At 43.9% G+C, this 21,295-nt stretch overlaps 1 protein-coding gene across 9 annotated transcripts in view; it reads right to left on the bottom strand.

The window, feature by feature from the left end:
- The window catches only part of Antp (homeotic protein antennapedia), a 382,224-nt gene that overhangs the window by 60,447 nt on the left and 300,482 nt on the right, over positions 1-21,295 (bottom strand). The window contains exon 2 of one of the 9 annotated variants that reach the window (XM_012298880.2): positions 18,424-18,494. The exons of 7 other annotated variants lie outside the window; for them this stretch is intronic. The gene's annotated coding sequence lies outside the window, so the exon portion shown is untranslated. Of the gene's footprint in view, positions 1-15,050; positions 16,271-18,423; positions 18,495-21,295 lie in introns of those variants that run through there. One more of the 9 variants, XM_012298878.2, reaches the window with a different exon arrangement.

Here is a 21,295-nt window from a genome sequence, read left to right on the forward strand (position 1 = left end):
AGATTCGAAGAAATTTCCTTTCGACTAAATTTAAGGGTGAATTGTTCCGATTGTACCCACAGACTATCTGATTTTTCTTTCATTTTTACATAGGTTAGAGCAATGGAGTCGATCGATAAAACCTGTTCCTATTAAGCGAATTCCCTATTAACTTACTCAGACCCAAGTTCCGAAAAGAATGTATAACTCATTCAGACAAAGTTCATAGAATATATCTGAGAATTTTGATACTAAACCCAGCACATATTTGGTAACCCAGGTAACCAAACTGCGCACCGCAAAAACGAAGAAAGCCACAAATATATTTTCGTTTCAGAAATGACTCAAAGTAGTCGTCCTTGAGAATATGTGTTTTTTCGTCACCGTTTAGCGGTCACGGTACGAAAATTTCCGTGACGCCTGGATTCGCACTTCCTCCTCCCCGCTCGCGGTCTGCTCGCCAGGGAAAAATAAAACAAAAGGAGATTCGAGCTACAAATTTTCCGTTTTCCTCGGTGATTTACAACTTTCGTGAACAATTACGTGGACCGCGTCCATCGTGTTCCACCGACGTGGTTCCTCGTCAGCGAGCCGACATTTTATCATGATTATGAGGGGTGGGTTTTGGTCACGCTTCGATGCGGCGAGGGTGGACACGAACGAAGTCGAAAGCGAAGTAGAAGGGCGAAAAAGGGCAGTGGAGACGTTGTTTTAGAGGGGGAATGGTCGGTGGTAGCCACGAGGTAAGCGAGAGTTATGATCCATCTACGTCGTTGCAAGCGCGAAAGGACCCAGGGTATGCTTTTCCGGCATCCGTAACTACGCGTTTCTTCCATATACTCTATTTTCCATTTGTTTTGCGTTTTGTTTCCTTTCCGTTCGTCCTTTGTTTTCTGTCGTTCGTTTCGCGACCGAACTAAATTATTAGATCACATAAGTCCGCGTCATCGAACCATGAACTACCCTTCGCACTACCAGTTCGGCCGTATCAGGTTAATAATCGAACAAGCACAACTATAAATTTAATTATTCGATGAAGAGAAATATGACACAATGCAGTATTCTCTGTGTTATCTGAACTCTGCACTGTACATACTAAATGGATCATACTACTAAAATGAATCAGAAAAAATAACGTCTTAGAGAATAAAACGAACACAGATAAAAATGAAACGAAGAAAATAGTAGCTTATTGTTGAAAGCACAGTTCCTGTTCCGCTGTCCCCGATTTCCTGTTCACCCCCACTATCAAACTGTGACCAAAAGCCACCCCATCAGCAGAGAGAACATCAGTCGGCAGTTGGAGGGTTGGTTCGCGACTCAGCTTATGAAAAGCCATCGTCTGGGAACGAATGTGTGCACACGTGTCCGCTATTGCGTGAGCATGTGTGCGTAAAGCAAACCGTGGATCCAAGAAACTTGTCCCAGGAGACGATTGAACGGTCCGCCATTGGCGGAACAACCGGAGGCTGACCTTTGGGGAAGCGAATAAACGAAGGGTTCTGATTACCGCCGAAACGGATCCCATTGTCCTTGCGAACGAAGGGTCCGTAGCTTCTTTGTCGTGAAATTTGCCGCGAGCATATTGACTCGATCGCACAAATATCGCGCCGTTACGTTTTTTTGTCCCCGCTTCTTCTCGCCTCCCTTCAAGATTGAGGAAGACGGTGCCCGCAGTACACGAGTTTATTGCTCGCGACTCCGACATTTGTTCTCTTATCGCTCGTTCCCATCGCGCTCTCGTTTGTACATCAGTTAATGCAAGACATTGCGTGGGAGAGATACATCGCTGAGGACAAAAAATTGATTCGGTCTTTTGTGTCGACGGCGAGATTCTGGGAAGATTCGCGTATTCGAACTTTGGGTTAAGTTTGAGTAAACTGACTGTTTAGTTAGAGATACACTAGCAAACTATTTACGCTGAATTCTTTGGTCTCCAAAGATGACTCAACATTTGATTTAGTTCAACAATTTTAATATGTATTTTTCAATTAAATACTCTTATATATAACATAGTGTATCACTGAATCTACAGTGTTATGTATAAATACCTAAATTGATAGCTCTACTGGTGGTCAAAATAATACATTCACTTTTAGCTAGCATACTGTAATAGGTAATAATTTGTGCCCTTAACACTATCACATGGAAATGTTTGATACTAGTATAAATTCTTTTAGTGAAAAGAAACTTCAATTGTCCCAAGTAAGTTTCGTTGTTCTGGATTCAGGATAAAGAAAGATCGGTAGCAGTTGTCGAAAGAAGGGTAGTCGTCACCAGACGGCAAGCACATCGCTGTAATTCGAGCCATGCAATTTTTCTCCTTCCGCGGCATATTTTTGAACAGCCGTTCCTCGGCGAGGGATCGTAGTTGGGCGTTCTCCCGGAACATCGTCGTATCGAAACGATCGAGGCAATCAGGAGGAACGGTCGATGCGCGTTCGAACGAACAGACCGGCTGACTCGTTGTTGCGTTGCTGGTCAGCAGGCAGGATATCATCTACCGATCCTCTTCTCGTTTCTTTCGTGCAGGAGGGGGCGGCCATAGGGCAGCATATAATTATCGGGACCGTAATGGCGGTCATAAATCATAGGCGCTTCTCTCCAGCGAGGCCGGTTCGTTTCTTTCTTCCCTGGTCGGGGCCGCGGTTCTGCCCACGGCTACAGAATGAATACGGATGAGAAATCGGCCGAGTCGATTGGATAGAGTCATCACTCCGTCGGTCCTGGACAAGCGGACCAACTCCATTTTCTTTGGAAACGCGGCTTCACGCTTCTCCAGACCTTCCTTCGGGTGGCGCACATTCCTCTTCCAACCCTCTTCGCTTCGGTTTACATTGGTGGGGTTAATTCTGAGGATACTGCTTGCTGTACTCGTACAAAGTCGATGTAGATAGCGCTGGTATATTATTACGAGGAGGTATTGAATGATAGAGGTATTATTTCGTTGCAAAAATCTCGCTCTACTATTTTCTCAATTGCTTGCGCGAGGATTTAACCAGTCTTAGCGGCTCTATCAATCACTTTATAAACTGGATTTAAAGACAATGGATTGAGCATTCAAAGTACATATTACATATACACATATGTGGTATTGTAACATAAAGAATTCGATCACTACCACATGAGTGCATAATTAATCGAGTATTGCAAAAGATGTATTGTACCTAACACAAACATTTTTATCTGTCAACGGCAGATCGCGAGCGATAAAAACAATTTCGAGGAAAGGAAAACACGCGAAACTCTCGGAAGATAAAGTATTCGTACAACCGTGAAAATTCCTACTCCCGTCCGTCGTACAATGGCGGTCGTAAATATCAGAGCGGGAGACTGGTAGTTCCTTGGTTGCTCCCAGAGGGCCACTTATTACGCTGATTCCCTCGCAAGCCACTACAATCATCTAAGTATTTCTTAACGACTACGATCGAATCAAATTGACTGTAGTAATGACAGAGCGTCGCGTGGATCACGAACGATGGGAAGCTCAACATTATTATCCAAGATTACAAAGATGTTTCAGCGGTTCACTTGCGCAGGTACTCCCAAATGCATGCACCCTTTCATTAACCATAAGGATAGGAGGACGCTTTGTATTTGATTTTGTAGGAATCTCGGGTGAACTTCTCTTCTGCAGAGATCCTTCATTATATCAGTATGCGAAAGGTTAGGGTTGTTTCAACTATACTTTTGATTAACACTTTGAGACACAAGATTACAGATGTATTTCTCGTGAGGTGAATCGTGAACAGCATCCGTGTTACGATTATGAGGTTGAGGTACGATAGGCTATGTAAAATTATTCTGGTTATGAAGTGTTAATCGAGAGTTTAATAATTTGATACTCTGATAAAATTATTACTTGCAGTCAGAATTCATACGTATGTTCCAGACCTATTTCTATCCACGTGAGCATGCTTGATAGCTCATATACAACCTGTTAATTTAAATCATGTTAATCATTATCGATTGCTGGTTGTCGATCAGATTCTTCACTTCATGATATACTGAACTGGCTTGTATCGTTATTATAACGTTATTAACGGACGACCATTTATCATTATTCACTTGATACAATAAAAATAAAATTTTGTATAAACGATTCATCCTGGAAGTCTCTTCGAAAAGATAATTTACTGCAATTTAATTGTCTGCTATCAATATCAAGTACACTCCGATGCAACGTACACTTTCTCTATCTTTTTTTTTAATATCTGAACTTCAGTATTCTTAGACTTCTCCAGACTTCTTAGACGTTAGAATACATACATTTTCGAATTCTTACTTTTTCAAATTCTTGTACGACAGAGTTTCTACACTTCCAAATTAGTAGATTCTCCAGATTTGTAGATCTCCGAATCTCTATGTCCTAAATCTCTATATGACCACGATTAGAAGCTATTCTCACATTTTCAAATGCCTAAAAGTCGGTAGAAATGAAGGAGTGACAGACGAACGGTTGCCATATTTTCCCTACGGAAGCCAGATTTGCTCTCGACTGTACTCGGTAAAAATCACTTTCCCGCTCTACCGTACTCGATCTTCTTAACTGATCATCTTAATCATACGCTCTCGGTCTTTAGTCTCGGTTTCATGCTCACCTATTCAATCGCCGGAATTCATTATATCCAAAAAAGCAATCCCGTTGAAAAGTTCTGGAGATTAAAAAGGTAGGCAAAAGCGAGGAGAGAGAAAAAAGAAAGAAGTAAAACTCGGTTGGAGCGATAACGACGGAGAGGTGGCACGTGGTCCGAGCGCGCGCGCTATCCACCTGGTGGGTTCTCATGAATCCTCCGCCATTCCTCCGCGCATCCTGTTCTCCGCACGGCGAAGCTTACACGTGTAACATCGTTTTACGCGTTGCTTCTGTGTGCACCACAGCACGCCAGCCGGGTCGTCTGGTTGGTTATGCAAATCAGCGTCGCGTATATATTCACGCGTACGCGCGCGGCGAAACATCGTGACCGATGCTCGACTCGCGAGCAGAGACCGCTTCGTCGATTTATTATTGCAAAACCGACCGAGCGTGACGTAACGGCGTGTTAATGTCCGCGCGATGTCTCAATAGGCGAAGGAGGAGCCCCGCGATCTTAATTTCATCCGGAGAACACCGCAAATAAGCGCGGAAAGACCGAAGTGGGGGATGGGGTTTTTTAAGAGGTCGTAATTTATGGCCAGCCGGGGGATGTTTGTTCCGTTTGTTCGCGCGTCCCCGCAAAAATATTTCACCCGGTTGTAACGACCGTAACGAGTGATGCTCCTCGCGAATCCGACCCGCTTTTTACACGATCCAAGCCCTCTGCTCTGCCATGCTCTTTTCACTCTTCGACGATTCGTTTTGTATTAGCAGGTAGTCACAGCACTTTTAGAGTTATACTTTTTGTCTATGTACTCTTGATATTTTAGATCATCCAAACTTTATCGATCCAAAGCTAGAACTAGTCAACTATCGATTTCAGGTCTTACATGTTCTATCACAAAATTTTGTTGCCATGTATACGTGCGTAATATTTTTCTACTTTACCCTAAATTTGAAAGTAGGTAAATCTTCCAATCTGGAAATCATGAATTAGAGAGTCCTAAGAATGACGCTAATCGGAGACATTTAGCGGCTTGATTTCAGGAAACAGCGAGTCGAAAAGAGAAAAGGTAGAAGAACGTGAAGGAGAATCGTCCTTGACAATCGGTTATTGTTCACCGCGATGCAATTAGCGCGGCATAAATCAAGCGGATAACGAGACACGGCGCCCTGAAGGCGTCTCACGCGGTCCTCGGCTGTTCGAGGAAAAGACGAAGAGAAACGGAGGCCAAGCGTGGAAGAAGAGAGGCCACGTCGTCGCTTACGGGGGCGGTTGCCGTTCCGTTCGCCAACTACGCGACGCGACGTTCCTTCGCCAGAACTTCCAACGACGGAGGACCAATTCTCCCTCCGTGTCTCTCATCGTCTCGTTCTTCTTCTCCGTTCGCTGCCAGTTGCCTGAACACCGAAGATCTTGCCAGACAACCCACGCGCCATCCATCTTGCCGCGCGCTGCCCACCGAAATAACTCGAATTTAAGAAGCTCGCCACCGAAAACAATACCTGCGAGGCTTTTCTTGTCTCGCGTAGGTACTGCTTTTTTCAAACCAATTCAAACTTCAATGCTATCTTGTTTTAAAGAAACTTAATACCCGTAGCCACCAAGTGAAAACTGTGTAGGACGACATGCTATATCTGTGGATCGCTTGAGTCTCTAGTTTGGACTTTCATGAAACAGCAGTAAATTGTTTGAAAAATTCTGATGAACATAATGAAGTGAATTTAATAAAATAAACTGTTTGAATTTATATACGTTTGAAATTCATTGTGGAATTTTTTGGAATTAATTATAAAATGCAAAGTATGTAAAAATTGTAACAAAATGACCACATGCATCCATTAAAATTTTAATAAGAATATATTGGTTCGTATACTAGTGGTTTCCTTACTGTTATTAATTAAAATCTTCTTCAAATGAAACACTACCTCACCAACAAGCTCGAAACCAGTCCACGAATTTTTCAGTAACAAATTGCGAAACTGCGAGCAAAATTCCATCGTTCACCGAAACCCCAATTTCCGTAAAAATTTCATCGCGGAGCAATTTTCGTGCTAACGTAATATCAATGTCGGGAAAAAAGAGGAGTTTTTCGTTGGGAAAATCGTAGAAAGCGGTTCGTTAAAGCGTTTCGTCGTAAATCCAAAGTGATTTGTCCCGCGTAGCTCTGAAAGAGGGCAGAGAGGAGGAGGAGAATACTCAGGCGGTTCGGGCGAGTACATTTTTATTTCGGGAATGAGCGAAGCATGCAACGTGGCCCGGAATCTCTCTTGTTATTTCTCGTACTTTCCATCGCGATAAATCAAGCGGCGTCGACGGAAGGGCCGAGGAAGAGAGACCGACAGAAGAGGACGAACATCGTTGGCAGACGGAAAACCAAGGCGAACCGTGCCACGCAGGAAGTCGGAGCTCGTTCGATAATTTATCGAAGCTGCCCGCGAAATTATAGAGGCCACGTTTTTGCTGTCTGATTTTCGAACATCGCGGTTTTAACCGCTTTTTAAACGCGCATAAATTTCATCGCGATTCCGTTAAACGGAGCACGACGATAAATATGGGACAATGAGGGAGGGAAATTGCCCCGAAACGAGCCTTTAATGGGTCAATGGGACTAGTCGATATTTGTTCATGCTAATGGAACAATTTTCCCTTTTCACTGCTGTTATCAGAAAATTTTGCAAAAATCACTGATATGGGAGATCTCTGTATTAATTGCAAATAATTTGACGAGTTGGAAAGTACTTTGCCATTTGTGTTTGATTGTGAGAAATCAAATTGTAAATTACAAAACTGAAACAAAGTCTCCTCTATTAATTACAAAATTTAAATATTTACTATTCCTTCCTCCCTTCCACCGAAGTAATACCATAAGTAAAATTGAAGAAAGTGTTTGCTGATGACTGATCACTCTGTGTGCCTAATTCTGAGAGTAACCATGAAATTGGTGTATTTAGTATGATGAACTGAAGAACTGGTTTGCAGTGACCAGTCTTCCTTTTACAAGTCCATGAATTTTCTTGAACGTGACAATGCGAATCGTTAAAGGGAGACGCGCTCGTAGAGGGGTTGGAAAGTATGAATAAATTGACGGTGAGTTTAAAGGGTAGGTAGACGAAGGGAGGCTGTGATAGAAAACGTTGGTCAAATTTGCTCGCGTCCTGCAGAAAGCTGCATAAATTTTCAGCAGCGCATTTGATCGGGGAAATCGAAAATCTCTATAACAAATATTGACTCTGTCTACGCTCGCACGAATTCGTTGGTCAAACTGAAATTAACCAACACGATATCGACGCAATTCACTTGAATATGCATTGAAAAATGATTGATAATTGTAAAATATTATTCGGATAGAGATGTTCACTGGAATACCAAATTTTCGTTCTTAATATTATTCGAATATTATCGTAATTTTATATTTTTATTTTTATGTTCGATTTTATTGATAACAAATTGAGTACTAATACAAATATAAGGCTTTTTAATACAAAATAAAAGTGCTATCAAGCTTCTTATATGGCGGCCATTTTCACTGCGGTAGCCTTCACTCCTTGGCGATCAGAAAATTAAATTTGACTTTTTATATTTTCCAAGCAATTTCATCATGAAATAGAAAACATGATTAAACAATAGAGATCCTAAAGTATTCCAACATAGTTGAATATTTCAGACACCTAATATAATACTTTGCAACGTTTCTGTAAATTTTGGATTTATTTCCAACTGTAAAACTTGACAGGGGATCTACTTCGACGAGAAACTTAGCATAATTGCTTCCCCATAATTATACATCCCAGCACGTTTCTGTTCCCGTTAAAAAAAGGTGCAAACAGTTTCTTTCCCCGGTTTGATTCGGAGAAAGCTCACAGCACGACGTCTCACGAGGAACAAATTCAGGATCGTGCTTTCCCGCGCGCAGGAGTCACGTTTTCATATCTCGACCTTGAATACGAGTGGTTGCGAACGGAAATGAGCGTGGAAGGAAGCGAGAGAAAAAAAAAGGTCGAGACACCTCTGAGCGGAGCAGATCTTTCTCTCTTCCTTCAACGATCGTGGTGTCTCGTCCTTTGTAGCGGACGGTCTCGTGTCCTGGGGAAATCGGGGAAAGTTTGCGCAAGAGCGTGCGAGCGGGCCATTGTGGGCCGAAGGGAGCGAAAAAAGAAAGTTAAAACCTCGTGAGAGCATTGTTGGTTGCGACACCGGCGAGCTATTCCTTCAACCCTCCCCACTTTTCTCTCCTTTTTCACCGAACCGACGAGACCTCGCGTATAATATCAAAATTTATGGCAGCGACCGCTCTAGGGCCTTGCGTTAGCTATGGTCGGGTCTAGCTTCTTCTCTTCAGCACCTTCTTCTATTACGTCTTCGGCGTCCTTTCGACTATCGGAATTCCTAAAGTATCGCTTCTGAGTGTTACCGAATTTTTTGCGGGTTACATTCCTGCACTTTTAAGTTACTCTTTTACATTTCTGCAAGTTACCAAACTAGTACCGCTATGCATGTGTACTATTTAACTTCAATTTGTCGCGGATCAGACCTTTCTTCACGTGCAGAACAGACGACAATTAAAATTAGCGATCGGTGGACATTTTATTTTAGATTTCGTTCTATGTAAGAACAAGTACACTGATCGCCACTGTCTACCCTATGTATTAAGTTATCAAGATTCTTGATTTTCCGTTAGAACACCTGCTCATCTTTCCAGTAATTTATTTTCGTTCTTCGAACAATGACTTCTCGGTCTGCCATTGTACGCCTCATTTACGAAAGAGACACTCTCTGGTGCTTTCTCGTTTCTCATCTTGTCAGATTCTCGGCCACGCACAATTTCTTCTAGTTCTCTCGTGTACAAGGAAAATCAGACTGTTTTAGAGTTAATTTGATGGCGTTAATCGTTTGCAAAGTTATCAATTACATTTAAAATTATACAACACTAAAGTGCAGAGTATATTTTTTATGGTATTATTATTACTTTGAAATGAAGCATTTAAGTCAATATTATATAGTGGGTCTTCCTTCATAAATTATTTGGGTGGATCAAAATGAAACACCTAATAACACAAATAAGTAATAGACAAATAACAGAAATTCAATTCAGTGTCCTAACATGTTTATCAAAACGCCCCAAATAATTTCGAATCCCGAAATTAAAACGAAGGAATCCAGAAGTCAGACTGAATAAAAAGCGAATACGTTGTAGGAAAACCGAGTAAAGTTCCGAGAAATCTTCGGATCCTTTGCCGAAGACGTGGGTATCGATGTTATTAATAACGGAGTCATGAGAACTGGCGCACATGCGGGACAGTTTGCGTGCCAAGGTAATCAGTATAATGATCAGTGGTCGAATTGACGTATCGTCGAGATAATATATATGACGGTGCATGGCGGCAGATGCGTTGCACGACGTGACGTGGTCTAACGCGTCATTGATAGCCCTCCGTGCCTTCTATTTCCCCTTGATCGCTACTCCATCTCTCCGTCTCTCTCTCTTTCTCTCGTAACCTCTGTTTCGCTCGGTTTCCCCCTCTCGCGAGACACCCTCCATCAAATTTTCCTGTCACCCCTCCCTACCGAACGTTCCCTTCATTTCCTGCCGAGGCAACCCTCCCCCATCCCCTCGTTCGTTGCCGGTCCGTCACGAACGGAAGGAACGTAATGCGAACGAGGGGAGCCTCAGCCAACCAGCATCGTGGCCTTTCAACCTAAGAATTCTGCGAGAGCCGCGCCCAGACTCCTCGTTTTCCACAAAAATACACTGGCATGGCGCTTTTTTGCCTTTTCGAAATGGGAGACGAGCAGAAACATCTCGCTGTAACGTCTTCGACAATGCCGAACGCTTGCATTCTACTCTTTTTTGGTTAGATAATAGGCAAATGGGGTTGAAATACAATGCAGTCTCTTTGATACTTTTTCTACAGTGAAGTATACTTCTCACGAGACCAATTGGGATTTGCTAGGATAATTAATTTGATAACTAAAAATTGAAGTATACGATTGTTCGATGTCTTCTGCTAGGATTTCTTCGTTGAGAGCAACCTTGAAATTGTTCTTAACTCCGGTTAGAATTTCTTTGACACAAGAGGTTGACGTAACAGCTCGATTACCAGTTTGGCAAAAAAGATGTGAACTGGTTAACCAAAGTTTTTACACACTGTTACAAACTATTACAAAATAATTCCGAAAGTACTATTCCTACTATATTGCAATATAGACTGACTGTCTGAACTGTCAGACTGGCTGTCAAGTTCAGATTGACACCGAAGAAGGAGTCCGATTTCTGAACATGTACTAATTTCAGGTGCAAAATGACGACTCTTAGACACCTCTTGATTAGTCGCATCGAACCAATTGTTGACTGAGAGTCATATGTTGGAACAAGTGGTGAGAGTCACCTCACAAAAGGGTAAAATCGAACAGCGAGAGAACGGTGAGCGCAAAGGGTGAAGCTCGGAGACGGATGAACGCGGGCATCTTTTGGCGCGAAGCAGGCTGGCGATCGTCGGATTTCTCCGAGCGGGTAATTATCGGCATTTAATCAAAACGAGCGGCCATTAAAGTATCTAGGTAAGCGATCTAAGCGAGCAAACGGACAAACGAGCCGGTGGAATGCTTCTCGGGAAGCGTTCCACGCGCACCGGCGGCGCGGTGGTCGAAAGCTGTCCCCCTTCGGCATCCGATCGGCACGTCGATGAAATTTGTTGACGCGGCCGGAAGAAAAACGGGATTGTGACGCGTTGTTCGCTCAACGACTGACCGTAGCCGGAGCTGAACCACGCCAGGGCAAGAACAGTCACGAACGAATTGCACGGCTAACACTGGAATCCCGCTTTTTGCTGGAACCCCACCGTCCGACCTGGAATCCGCCGCACGCCGAACAATTACAATTAAGAGCGATTAGCGAATTACCGAATGTCCAACGGCACGCGGCCCCGCGCCGCCTTCTCCAATCCGTGACGCCTTGACTTTTCTACGAAATCGTAATTCCTTGCTCTCGACAAATCTACGGCACCGAGTATGGTATGCTTCGCGAGAAAAAATGCCGATTTAGGGCAACGATGGACTGATCGACCGCCCGTGCAAGAATTTACTCTACTAGATCTTTGGATCTATTCCGAGCTTTCTTACTCTTCCCAAAGGATAACTTCTGAGATGGTTTTTTAGTAACATCGACAAAAAATAACCATTCGCATATTAGGTTTTTCCACTTAATCTAATATCAGGAACTAAAAATTTATATTCAAACACTTAGCACCTCCCAACTCCCCTTCAATTTTTTCCCTTTATGAATTCATAAAGTGTTAATTTACCGATATAAATAAAATAGATTCTGTTAATCCTTCTGCCTAAACTAGAAAAATAAACGCAATGATCCTGCTTAGCCGATGGAGAGACATGACGGTAATTCCACATCGTCGATGACGAAAGCGCGAACGAGTTTGCACCAAGCGGTATAGCAGAGGCGATTAATCTCTGTTGCTCTCGGAGAGACTTCGATTCCCGGTTAGCGGCGCAATTTATTCGTTCTTCGATTCGTTGAACCCGAATCTCGATCGTTTATTTTTGCGAGTGTGGCTTTCGATTTCATCGAGTCGAACGCGGCGTTGCGCGGCATGTTGCGTCGCGACGTGCCGGAAGAGGCGCAGAGGCAAAACAAAAACGGAGGAAGAGAGAATAAAAAATGGAAAAATCGGATAACTTCGTCGACGTTCGAACGTTTCATCGATACACTAGGGAATTTTGATGAATAAGCAGGCGTTCGGTAACGAATTTTGGCGGGATCATTGATCAACCGTTACGGGGTGTATCGTAATGTGACATCCGAAGCGTGTCGCGCGTTTCCAACACGGCGTTAATTTAAACGTCACGTTATCTCTTGCCGCGTTTTATCATAACGATCGTTCGACAGCGGTTGACATTTACACCGAATTCGTATCGCTTCCTTGACGACGTTCGGAGATTGACCGACTCGCGTTTAAACTCTGCTGAATTACTCGGTCATACGTTGTGTGCTATATGTTTGCTTCTCTAATTAAATTACTGAAGCATCGGTCAAATTTTATTGCAAACGAATCTTCAAATATTTGAGACTTCAAATGTATCATAACACGACTAAAGACGTGACAAAAGTATTATAACTCTGCATTCGCTAGAAAGTGTTATGCAATTTGTTCGAGAAAACTGAAGACCGTAAATTTAGTTGCAGAGCTAATAGTTGACACTTTCAGTAAAACTAGAGGATCTGTAAATTGCGAACAAGCGTTTATCACAGAATTAACCGAATTTTCCCCGCATCGATCAAGGCGTAGAACGACTTCTAGGAGCATAATTTGCTGTAAAGTGTCCATGAAATGTGCGCGACCACGGTGTTCAAAGGTCTAAAATTTGTCGCTTTAGCATCTAGCGCAAAAAAGAGTAAAGCTTCAATCATCGGGAAGCACGAGGTTTCGCTAGCCGAACTTCATAGCAGCGGATTACGGCGTTACGGCGATAAATTTTGCTCGGTGACCAGCTAAAATTAATTAGTTTCCCGGCGAATCAGGACCACGAATTATAATTAGCGAGACGCGCGACGCTCATTGTTGTCGCGAGCGTGGAATTCCTCGTCCGCGATTGTTCGTGTCGGGCGCGCTTCTACGAAAAGGTCAGCCTGCAAATCCGAAGCACGTTATTACTTTTTCACGAATCGATGATCGTTGAAATTCGAGCGAGGAGCAACCGTGGAATTTCAGCGAGCATTTTTCCGTCCGTGACCACACAGGTATCAGCATTCCTGTCGCGATAATTCATAAGAAACCGGCTACCTGATCCTTTAGCAACTTTCTTACGGTTATCGCGATCATTCTGCCCGATATCTCGAGCGGCGAGCTCCGAGAGAACCGGTCGGACGCTTCTTCAAATCTTATTTCCCGCGTGCACGTGACGAGCCAGTCAATTTTCGTAAATCAGTCGACGCGCTGCGCCCGCCCGAAATCGACCGTGTGTGCCAAACTTTACGCCGCTCACCATCGAGGAACACGCCATGACGTCCAGAACCAGAGCCAAGCAAAAACAAAGAACACCCACGCAACGCACACTCGCTGAAAACGAGAATCATCAGACCGAACCTAACTTAACTTTCTACTACAACTTGGAAGAGAATTCTCCATGGTGGCTTTGTTCCTTAAATTGCATACGACCATATCTTTTTTCCATAGCAATTTATAATCTGCCGTTAATTGCTCCCAAGCACATAAACGTCGATTTCTGCACGCAAATTGAACGTGCTAAGAATTTTAACGGAACGTAACGCGTTACAAATTTTGTTAACATGCCTCGCATCGCTATTGCATGTGGAAATCTTTATATATTCTCGATGGACGCATATAATTCAATGAATGCATACACTATCGCTCATGAATATCTACCCATCTTTAATATTGCAATGCTAATCCAAAACGCTCCATATTCATGTATCCACTCCATACAATGGTATTTAAAATATTCATCGAATGTTTCATTTTTAATAATTGTGCATAATGAGTTACGCGAATTTGTATGCCAGGGATTATTACTGATATACGCTGAGAAAATGCCTAGCAACATAATCGCGTTTGTGCTTGCTTATTTCACAATTCTGTTAATTATCTGACTCTAGTAGCTTATGGTGTGGAGAGTCCCTCACATTTTTCTTTTTTAAGTAAAAACTGTAGTTATGATACTTCTAACGAGTGTTACACTCCATTTATGTTACTTCTCGTTTGCATAAGTTTGGTCAAATAAGTAATACAAAGCGAGTATATGTAATAACATCTATGAATTTGTGACTAAAATCTTGTTTAATATTTTAACTCCTTTCGATTTTGTAATCTTAATGAGCAATTGTTATAGGTTTCTAAGTTAAATAAAAGTGCGTAAATCATATGATTCAAGTGCGAGAAGCACGTTTTATAGACGTCATTACACATACGCGTACTTTATTTAATATTTGACACCTGTTTTTTACAACATAAATGGAATGCTTTGTGTCACGTTCGCACAATTTTAGCCTTATCAAAAGCACATAACGTGTGAAGACAAATGTAGGATCCTAACCCATAATTTTCAAAACTAACGATACCCAATAACGCGATAAAGAAATTTCAACGCGCCACGTCAGACGTTAAATGCACTGTTAGCGAAGCGTGTTGGTTTCATGGCAGCTTTCCATAGGAGACAAGAACAGCTCTATCTTTCTGCGTACGGTTAAAACGGCTCAAGTCCTCGGAATGCGTTTAATAGAATAAAAATATTGCGACTGACTTCTCGAAACAGCGAACGGAGATCTATCGGTATAATCAGAGACTGTGGCCCTGAACTCTCTCGTGGGAGCAGATAAAAATAGTTTCGAGCGATAACGATTGCCGGTTAATTCCGACGTCGACGAGTCGTCGAATATTATTCTAGATATTAGATATTAGATCGACAGGTGAGCTCTGTCGAAGAGCGAAAGATCGAGAAGTGAGAAACGAAGCGGCTCACCTCCGTCGCTTCTTTTTCCGTCGCCTCCGTCGGCGAGGTCTCCTCCTGGTTTCCCCCCTGTGCAAGGGGGTAGCTAGGTACCCCTGTAGTTTCAGGGCCGTTGCTGCTACGCTGGCCCCGTTCGTTTCCCCCTCTGCCTGGCTTCTTCCCTGCACCGGGGGCCCTGTCCGTGTCCCGGCGCTGGGCCCCGTCGTGGCTGGTTCTTCCCTCCACGCGGCGGCACCTCCTCGTGCAACCTCGTCGTCTTCTGCGAGTACCGTGCGTGATCCCGACAACTCACCGTCGAATGAAAACGACCCGTCCACCACCAAACAACACGTGTCCTTCGTGCCAAGTTACTCGGCTCCGCGAGTCCAATCACCATCACCCTTCTCTCGATCGAGACACCCGTTTCACCAGGATCCGCCTAGGCGGAACCGACACTTCTCCGCGGACAGGGGCTCTTTCTTTGTGCCTCCGTGTCCACACCGTTCTCTTCGCACTTTGAACGCGACGCGAGCAACGAGAGGATGCTCCACACTGGTGGCTGCCCAAAGCCGTCTGCCGATGAATAACAATAAAAAATAAGCGAGCGATTGCCTTAGCGAGTCACGAACCCGGCCGGGTTCTACGATTGTCTTCCGTGGTCGACGCTTTGTCCGGCGAAGCTCGACGACGGCGAGGGAACATCTGTCGGAGGTATATCCTCCTCGACGTGAAGGCCACGCTAGATCGTCCTCAGGAATAGAAGAACGTCTCTGCCCGTTTTCTGTTAACTACGAATCCATCCGGAGGCTGAACTCAGTCGAGGACGCGGCTCGAAGCGGTCATGTCGCACGTGCACTACGTGGTCGCGGTACGATCTCGAAACGGACACTCGTGAATCGTTCGTCACCGATTGGACCCGTCTCGAGGCGGCATTCCGTCGACGATCGGGACGACGCGGCTCGGCTGCGACGATTGCGTTGGCCAGCGTCGAGAAGGCCGCGCGTTCCTCGATTTTCATGGAAAACCGCGGGCCCGAATGCGACGAGGAGCGTGGTGTGTGTCTTCTAGCGGGAGATGCGACCACTCTGATCCGCGGATTCCGGCCGCTCGGTTTCGCAGCCTCCGACCGGCGACGTCGGCGGCGGCGGCGGCGACGGCGGCGGGACCAGAGCGCCGCGACGCGAGGCGCCCTGTGCACATGCGTTAAGCTTTTCTCTCTCTCTCCGTTCCTCGATCCACTGTCGCCTCCTTTTGTCTCTGTCCTCTCGCTTCCTCTTCTGACGCCCCCGTGATCCAACGCCGCGCCACGGTGGTTGCGTATATTCGGCCCTCCCTACTTTTCGCTCTGTCTCCGCCGTTCTTTCTCCGTCACGCTTTTGTTCCCGCCAGTCTTTCGCTTTGTCCGTTTCTGTCCTCGTCGGGGTTCTCGTCTGGCTCGCTCTCTCGGGACGCTTTGCTCTCCCTCGATTCGTTTGCGAAGGACAGAGGGTTGCACGGAGGAGAAACCCTGTCACGCTGCTTCTTTCAGCGTCAACAAAGGGAGGCGTACGCTCGATAGCGTTTGATCGGACCTATTGGATGCCACGGAGCTTGTGTTGCTCGCTCGCTGTACCAAATGGACGAGTGAAAATAAATTGACGACTCGATGAATGACTCGGCGACGCCTCGAATACTTTCGACATCGACGACTGTATGCTCCGTTTCTGTCGACCGTTCGGAACAATAATTTTCGACTGCTTCCACGTTGGCTTGTTGAATTTCACCATTTAAAATTCTTCGAACAAACTTCGGCGCTATTTTTCTAATAATATGACTGATGTTATAGTTCAAAGTTTTTAAATATTGGTATGTTCATGGATTGAATTTTCAACTTTTTTCTACTATGCACAGATTTGTAGATCTTAAAATAAATGTACTTATTAGCGATTGCTAACCGACTCTTTATTTTATTCTATTAAAAATGAAAAATAAAGTGATTGACCACAACTTTAAAGTTGTATTTTATTAACCATGTACTATGAGGACCTAGTTCTGGAGCCCCAAACGCAGGGAGTAATAGCGTGTCTTTGAAGAGAAACAATATGCTTCTCTACTTTTCGACTATGTACAGTGAAAGAATGAAGTACGTTTATTCTTTGATGCGAAAGTAGAAGCGTGTTGAACAGATGAATCAAATGTATCGAATAATTTATATGAAGCACAAAGGTTAATCGATTAATTGATTTCAATTCATGACCGATATTTCGCACGTACATCAACTCTCATACTCGTTATAAAAGCTATTTATCATTGGGGCTGTAAATTCGAGATTCCAATTTGATGTACCAACTATTTAAAACAAAAATTCAAATCTCATTACTGTACTCATTTATTACAGTATAAAATTTGAATGTAAACAGACATTTTCTGTGATGGCACTGAGCACTGTGGAGGCTATGACCTGTATTACCATTCGCGTGGATTACAAAATCCCAACATCTCCAAATTGAACGCAAAATATGTAGATTTGAAAGGATCCCTGAAATCAACGAGCGCGGAGGTTCTTCCTTGATTGTCCTAAGGGAGAATTTGCTGTAGATGTAAAGCTTGCAAAAGAAGGAACGATAAAAAAGATGGTAGATCGTGCGCGAACGGTCGCACGTGGCTCTCGCGCCACTCGGAAGCGTAGGTAATCGTACGGCGTACGCGAATCGAATTGAATGCGAAGCTGTCGAACCTCGGCGAGACGTGCACGGCCTACGAGCTCGAGGCTCGCGCGGAAAATTGCAGAAAATCCTGAACGCGTCCACGCGTCTCGTTCCGCCGACGGATTCGCTCGTCAATCTTTCAGCGAGCACCGTAAAGCTATCGAGCGACCGGTTACATCGGGACAGAGGCGAATCGTTGCAGCGCCCTCGCCGCGAATAGTGCCCGATATATCTATCTCTAACGCCCCACTGGGCAGGAAATGATATAAATAGGGAACGGCGTGGTCGACGTGCATGCGTGTCGATCGAGAAGATTCACCTGCGTCAAGTTTCACACCAGAGAGAATCGAGCGAACGGTGATCGAGTGGAAAGAGATAATTTCGTACCAGCAGGACCAACGCTTTGCGAGATCTATGCGGACATCGAAGATATATCGCTGACACTAAAACTCGTAGGTGTCTTCGGGTTCGCTCGCGACTTTCGTTCTCCCATGATCTGCGCTAAATTCAAACAGAACCCGGTAACAAGGTAGAAAATAGAGTTCAACTAGCAACGAATCATCGAGCGTAACGTTCAGCCGAGCACCGAGCGTAAAATAGCGAGTATCGTAAGAGGCGATTGTTGCTACAAAGTTATATGGGAAATCCCTGCCTACGAGTTTTCAATTACGATCGAGAACGTGTAGCATCGCGCATCGTACGCGAGAATGAACACTTACCGACTCGCCTGTTTCTCATTCTTTCTTTTTCAACGGGCGTACACGCAGCAGATACATCAAAGCGCTCTTACCTGCAACAGTTAGAAGAATTTGATTAATTAGCGGCGAGCGGTACACCGTGCAACGAGGAAATTAATTACAGAGATATCGCGGATAAGCGGACAGATAACGTTACGCGGAACGCGCTATTAAAGCTGCGTGGCGTTATAAATATTCATCGACAAAAGCAGGCTCCGCGTGTTCGCTGAAATTTTGTCGGCTATTATCGTGCACTCGACCACGCATGCACACGCGTTATGTCACTTACCGCGGCTCTAATTGCCCGTGGAAAACTGAATTCTTATCTTTCTCCGTCTGCTGCGTTAATTGATTGTAATTCGCGTGACTGAACGCGCGGCTACTTGCGAAAACCTATCTCTATACACTAGGACTTCGAGAGTAGGTGATAGGAAATGGATGTCAATTATTCATGTCAAGTATTCATATCGAGTCAGACACGCATTAATGTTCGAATGTTACTCGCACAAAAAGTGTTTCAAGTTCAATATTGATTAACTTTCTTAATTGGAGAAAGAATGTTTATTAAAAGAAATTATTTGTAGATGTTTGCAAATTTTTATACCAACATTGTTACTTAATAGTGGTACAATTGTTATGTAACAATTTTTATGTAACAATTGTACACGTCAAGATTGATTGACGCATTTCAGCACGTAATAAATAAAGCTGATAGGCGAAGCGTGTCAACATGGATCCCCAAAGTCACGGAAATTAACACATTGACGAAGCAATCTAAATTTGATTAGATAGTAACGAATCGTGCGAAATATTTCCACAATTTATTCATAGTTCCAACACTCTTGATTTAAAAAAATCAATTAGTAGTCAACCTCTAAGCATACATTATATCTCCCCAGAAAAAACCATCGAGTGTAAACTATCTTAATAAAACAACCGCAGTAATTCTTAACGATATGTCTGACATATTCGCATGAAAATGAAGCTTCATACCCGTCTGACAGTTAAAGCGTTGAAAGGATCGTTCGAAAGCGGTAAATTTCCAGAAGGCTAGGTTAGGGGAGGAAAAGTAATCGCGGCGCGGATCGCGAGAAATTAACAGGACGGTAAGCTGCGGCAGAACGAGCCGAGCGTGTTAGGTGGCATCGTAGAATCGCAAACTCCGCTTCTGGCAACCGGAAGTTCGTAGAGCAGAGAAAGCGGACAGAGAGGAAAGAGACGAGGAGAAGAAGGCGTCGAGACAGACAACGGGCAGCGGCCGTGAAACAAAGCAGAAGCCGGCTGGCCGTGTAATTGGACTCGCCAGGACTCGATGCTCCCTTTAAGAAGCTGCCACATACACTGCCGCGAATTCTCTTCTTTTTTACCCGTTGCTAATCCAGACTTTTAATCGGTCAGACTACGCGTCGCATTACCGACTCTTTCGGCTAGTCGCTGAAATAAACGGCCGAAGGCGGCTTAGGAATTAATCCACCTCCGCTCAACGTTACGGGAACACCAAATCTGGACCACTTTATTTCTTCGGAAGTTTACACCCTTTGCGATAATTGCTTTGTACTTGGAATTTTTTTTGGTACGCTTGAGAGCAAGTGCCTAAATGTAGTTTGAGGTTCTTGAGAAGTTAAGGTTCCTGTTAGGAACGAAATGTTGGAGTCTATTTATAACATACACTGTGTGGTCCACAATGTTTCGTCTACTATTTTTAATACATTTGGTCCATGCGGTTTGGCCTATACTTGGTCCACAATTTATGATGTATGTACACAATGTAGAATATAGAGCAAGCTTTGTACAGTGTTTTGCTGATGAACTCAAGATGCAGACAAAAATTTTTGAACACTTTAGGTATAGAATTAGTACAGCATGAACATAGAATTTTCTAACCTATTCTCTGTATACGAACATTTCATCTTAACAATGAAACTATATTAACAAACTATTCATCAATTCATCCAATTATTATATTCAATAAACAATCTTTTGTTTAATGCTTCTTAGCCAAGAATTATTCTCCACAATAAATATATCTGTCCACAATAATAAAAGTACCTCAGAGAAATAAAACGAACACAAAATCCAGATGATTCGAAATTCATCGTTACAAGTGGAGAAATGAAGAGTGTGGCAAATGGCGTCGCTAAGCCAGTGACCGTCAAAACGGCAGCTGATCGTTCATTCGTCGAGTTGGTCGAAGCTGAAGAGAGAGCAGAGGGCCAACGAGCTTAGCCTGATCGCGCACTCACACCAAAGCGGACCCTCGGGCAATCAGCGACCTCTTCCTCCTACTTCTTCGAAGGCCGGTCGTATCTCACGATCGTAGATACACGTTCGGTAGTGGTCTGCAAATGGTCGATGTTTGCGTGAGCGTGGAGCGTGTGCCACCAGGGCTACGTGACCTAGTTTGCCGATGAAGCGCGTGATATTCGCGTCAATTGCAACGTGGGCCTCGCGTTTCTTTTCATCCTGTGGTCATTTTTTTTGCCTCGTTTATTTCTTGGGAATATTCGGTATATTGAGCTTTGTACTACGAGGGGAAAGAAAAGGAAGGGGAAGATTACTACTAGGTTTTTGTTAGGATAGCAAAGGCCCCGTCGCGAACAAACGGTTTAGAAATTTTAGGAGTTGAAAATCTAGAAATTTGAGGATCTAAAAATCAGCTAAATAATGTATAATGTTAGAGATTTGTATATGTAGGATTGGAGTAAGTGTACAAATTCGGAAGAACAAAACCCGCGAAACTATCTCTGACCGAATCGAATCGTTGAACGAGGAGTAATAGGAAAGCAAACCCCCGCAGTTAGGATGAACGATTCGAAGCGGTATCGCTGAAATGGAAGCTACATGGAAGAAGTCC

Source organism: Megachile rotundata, chromosome 1 (assembly GCF_050947335.1).
Source record: "Megachile rotundata isolate GNS110a chromosome 1, iyMegRotu1, whole genome shotgun sequence".
NCBI classification, from domain to species: Eukaryota; Metazoa; Arthropoda; class Insecta; order Hymenoptera; family Megachilidae; genus Megachile; species Megachile rotundata.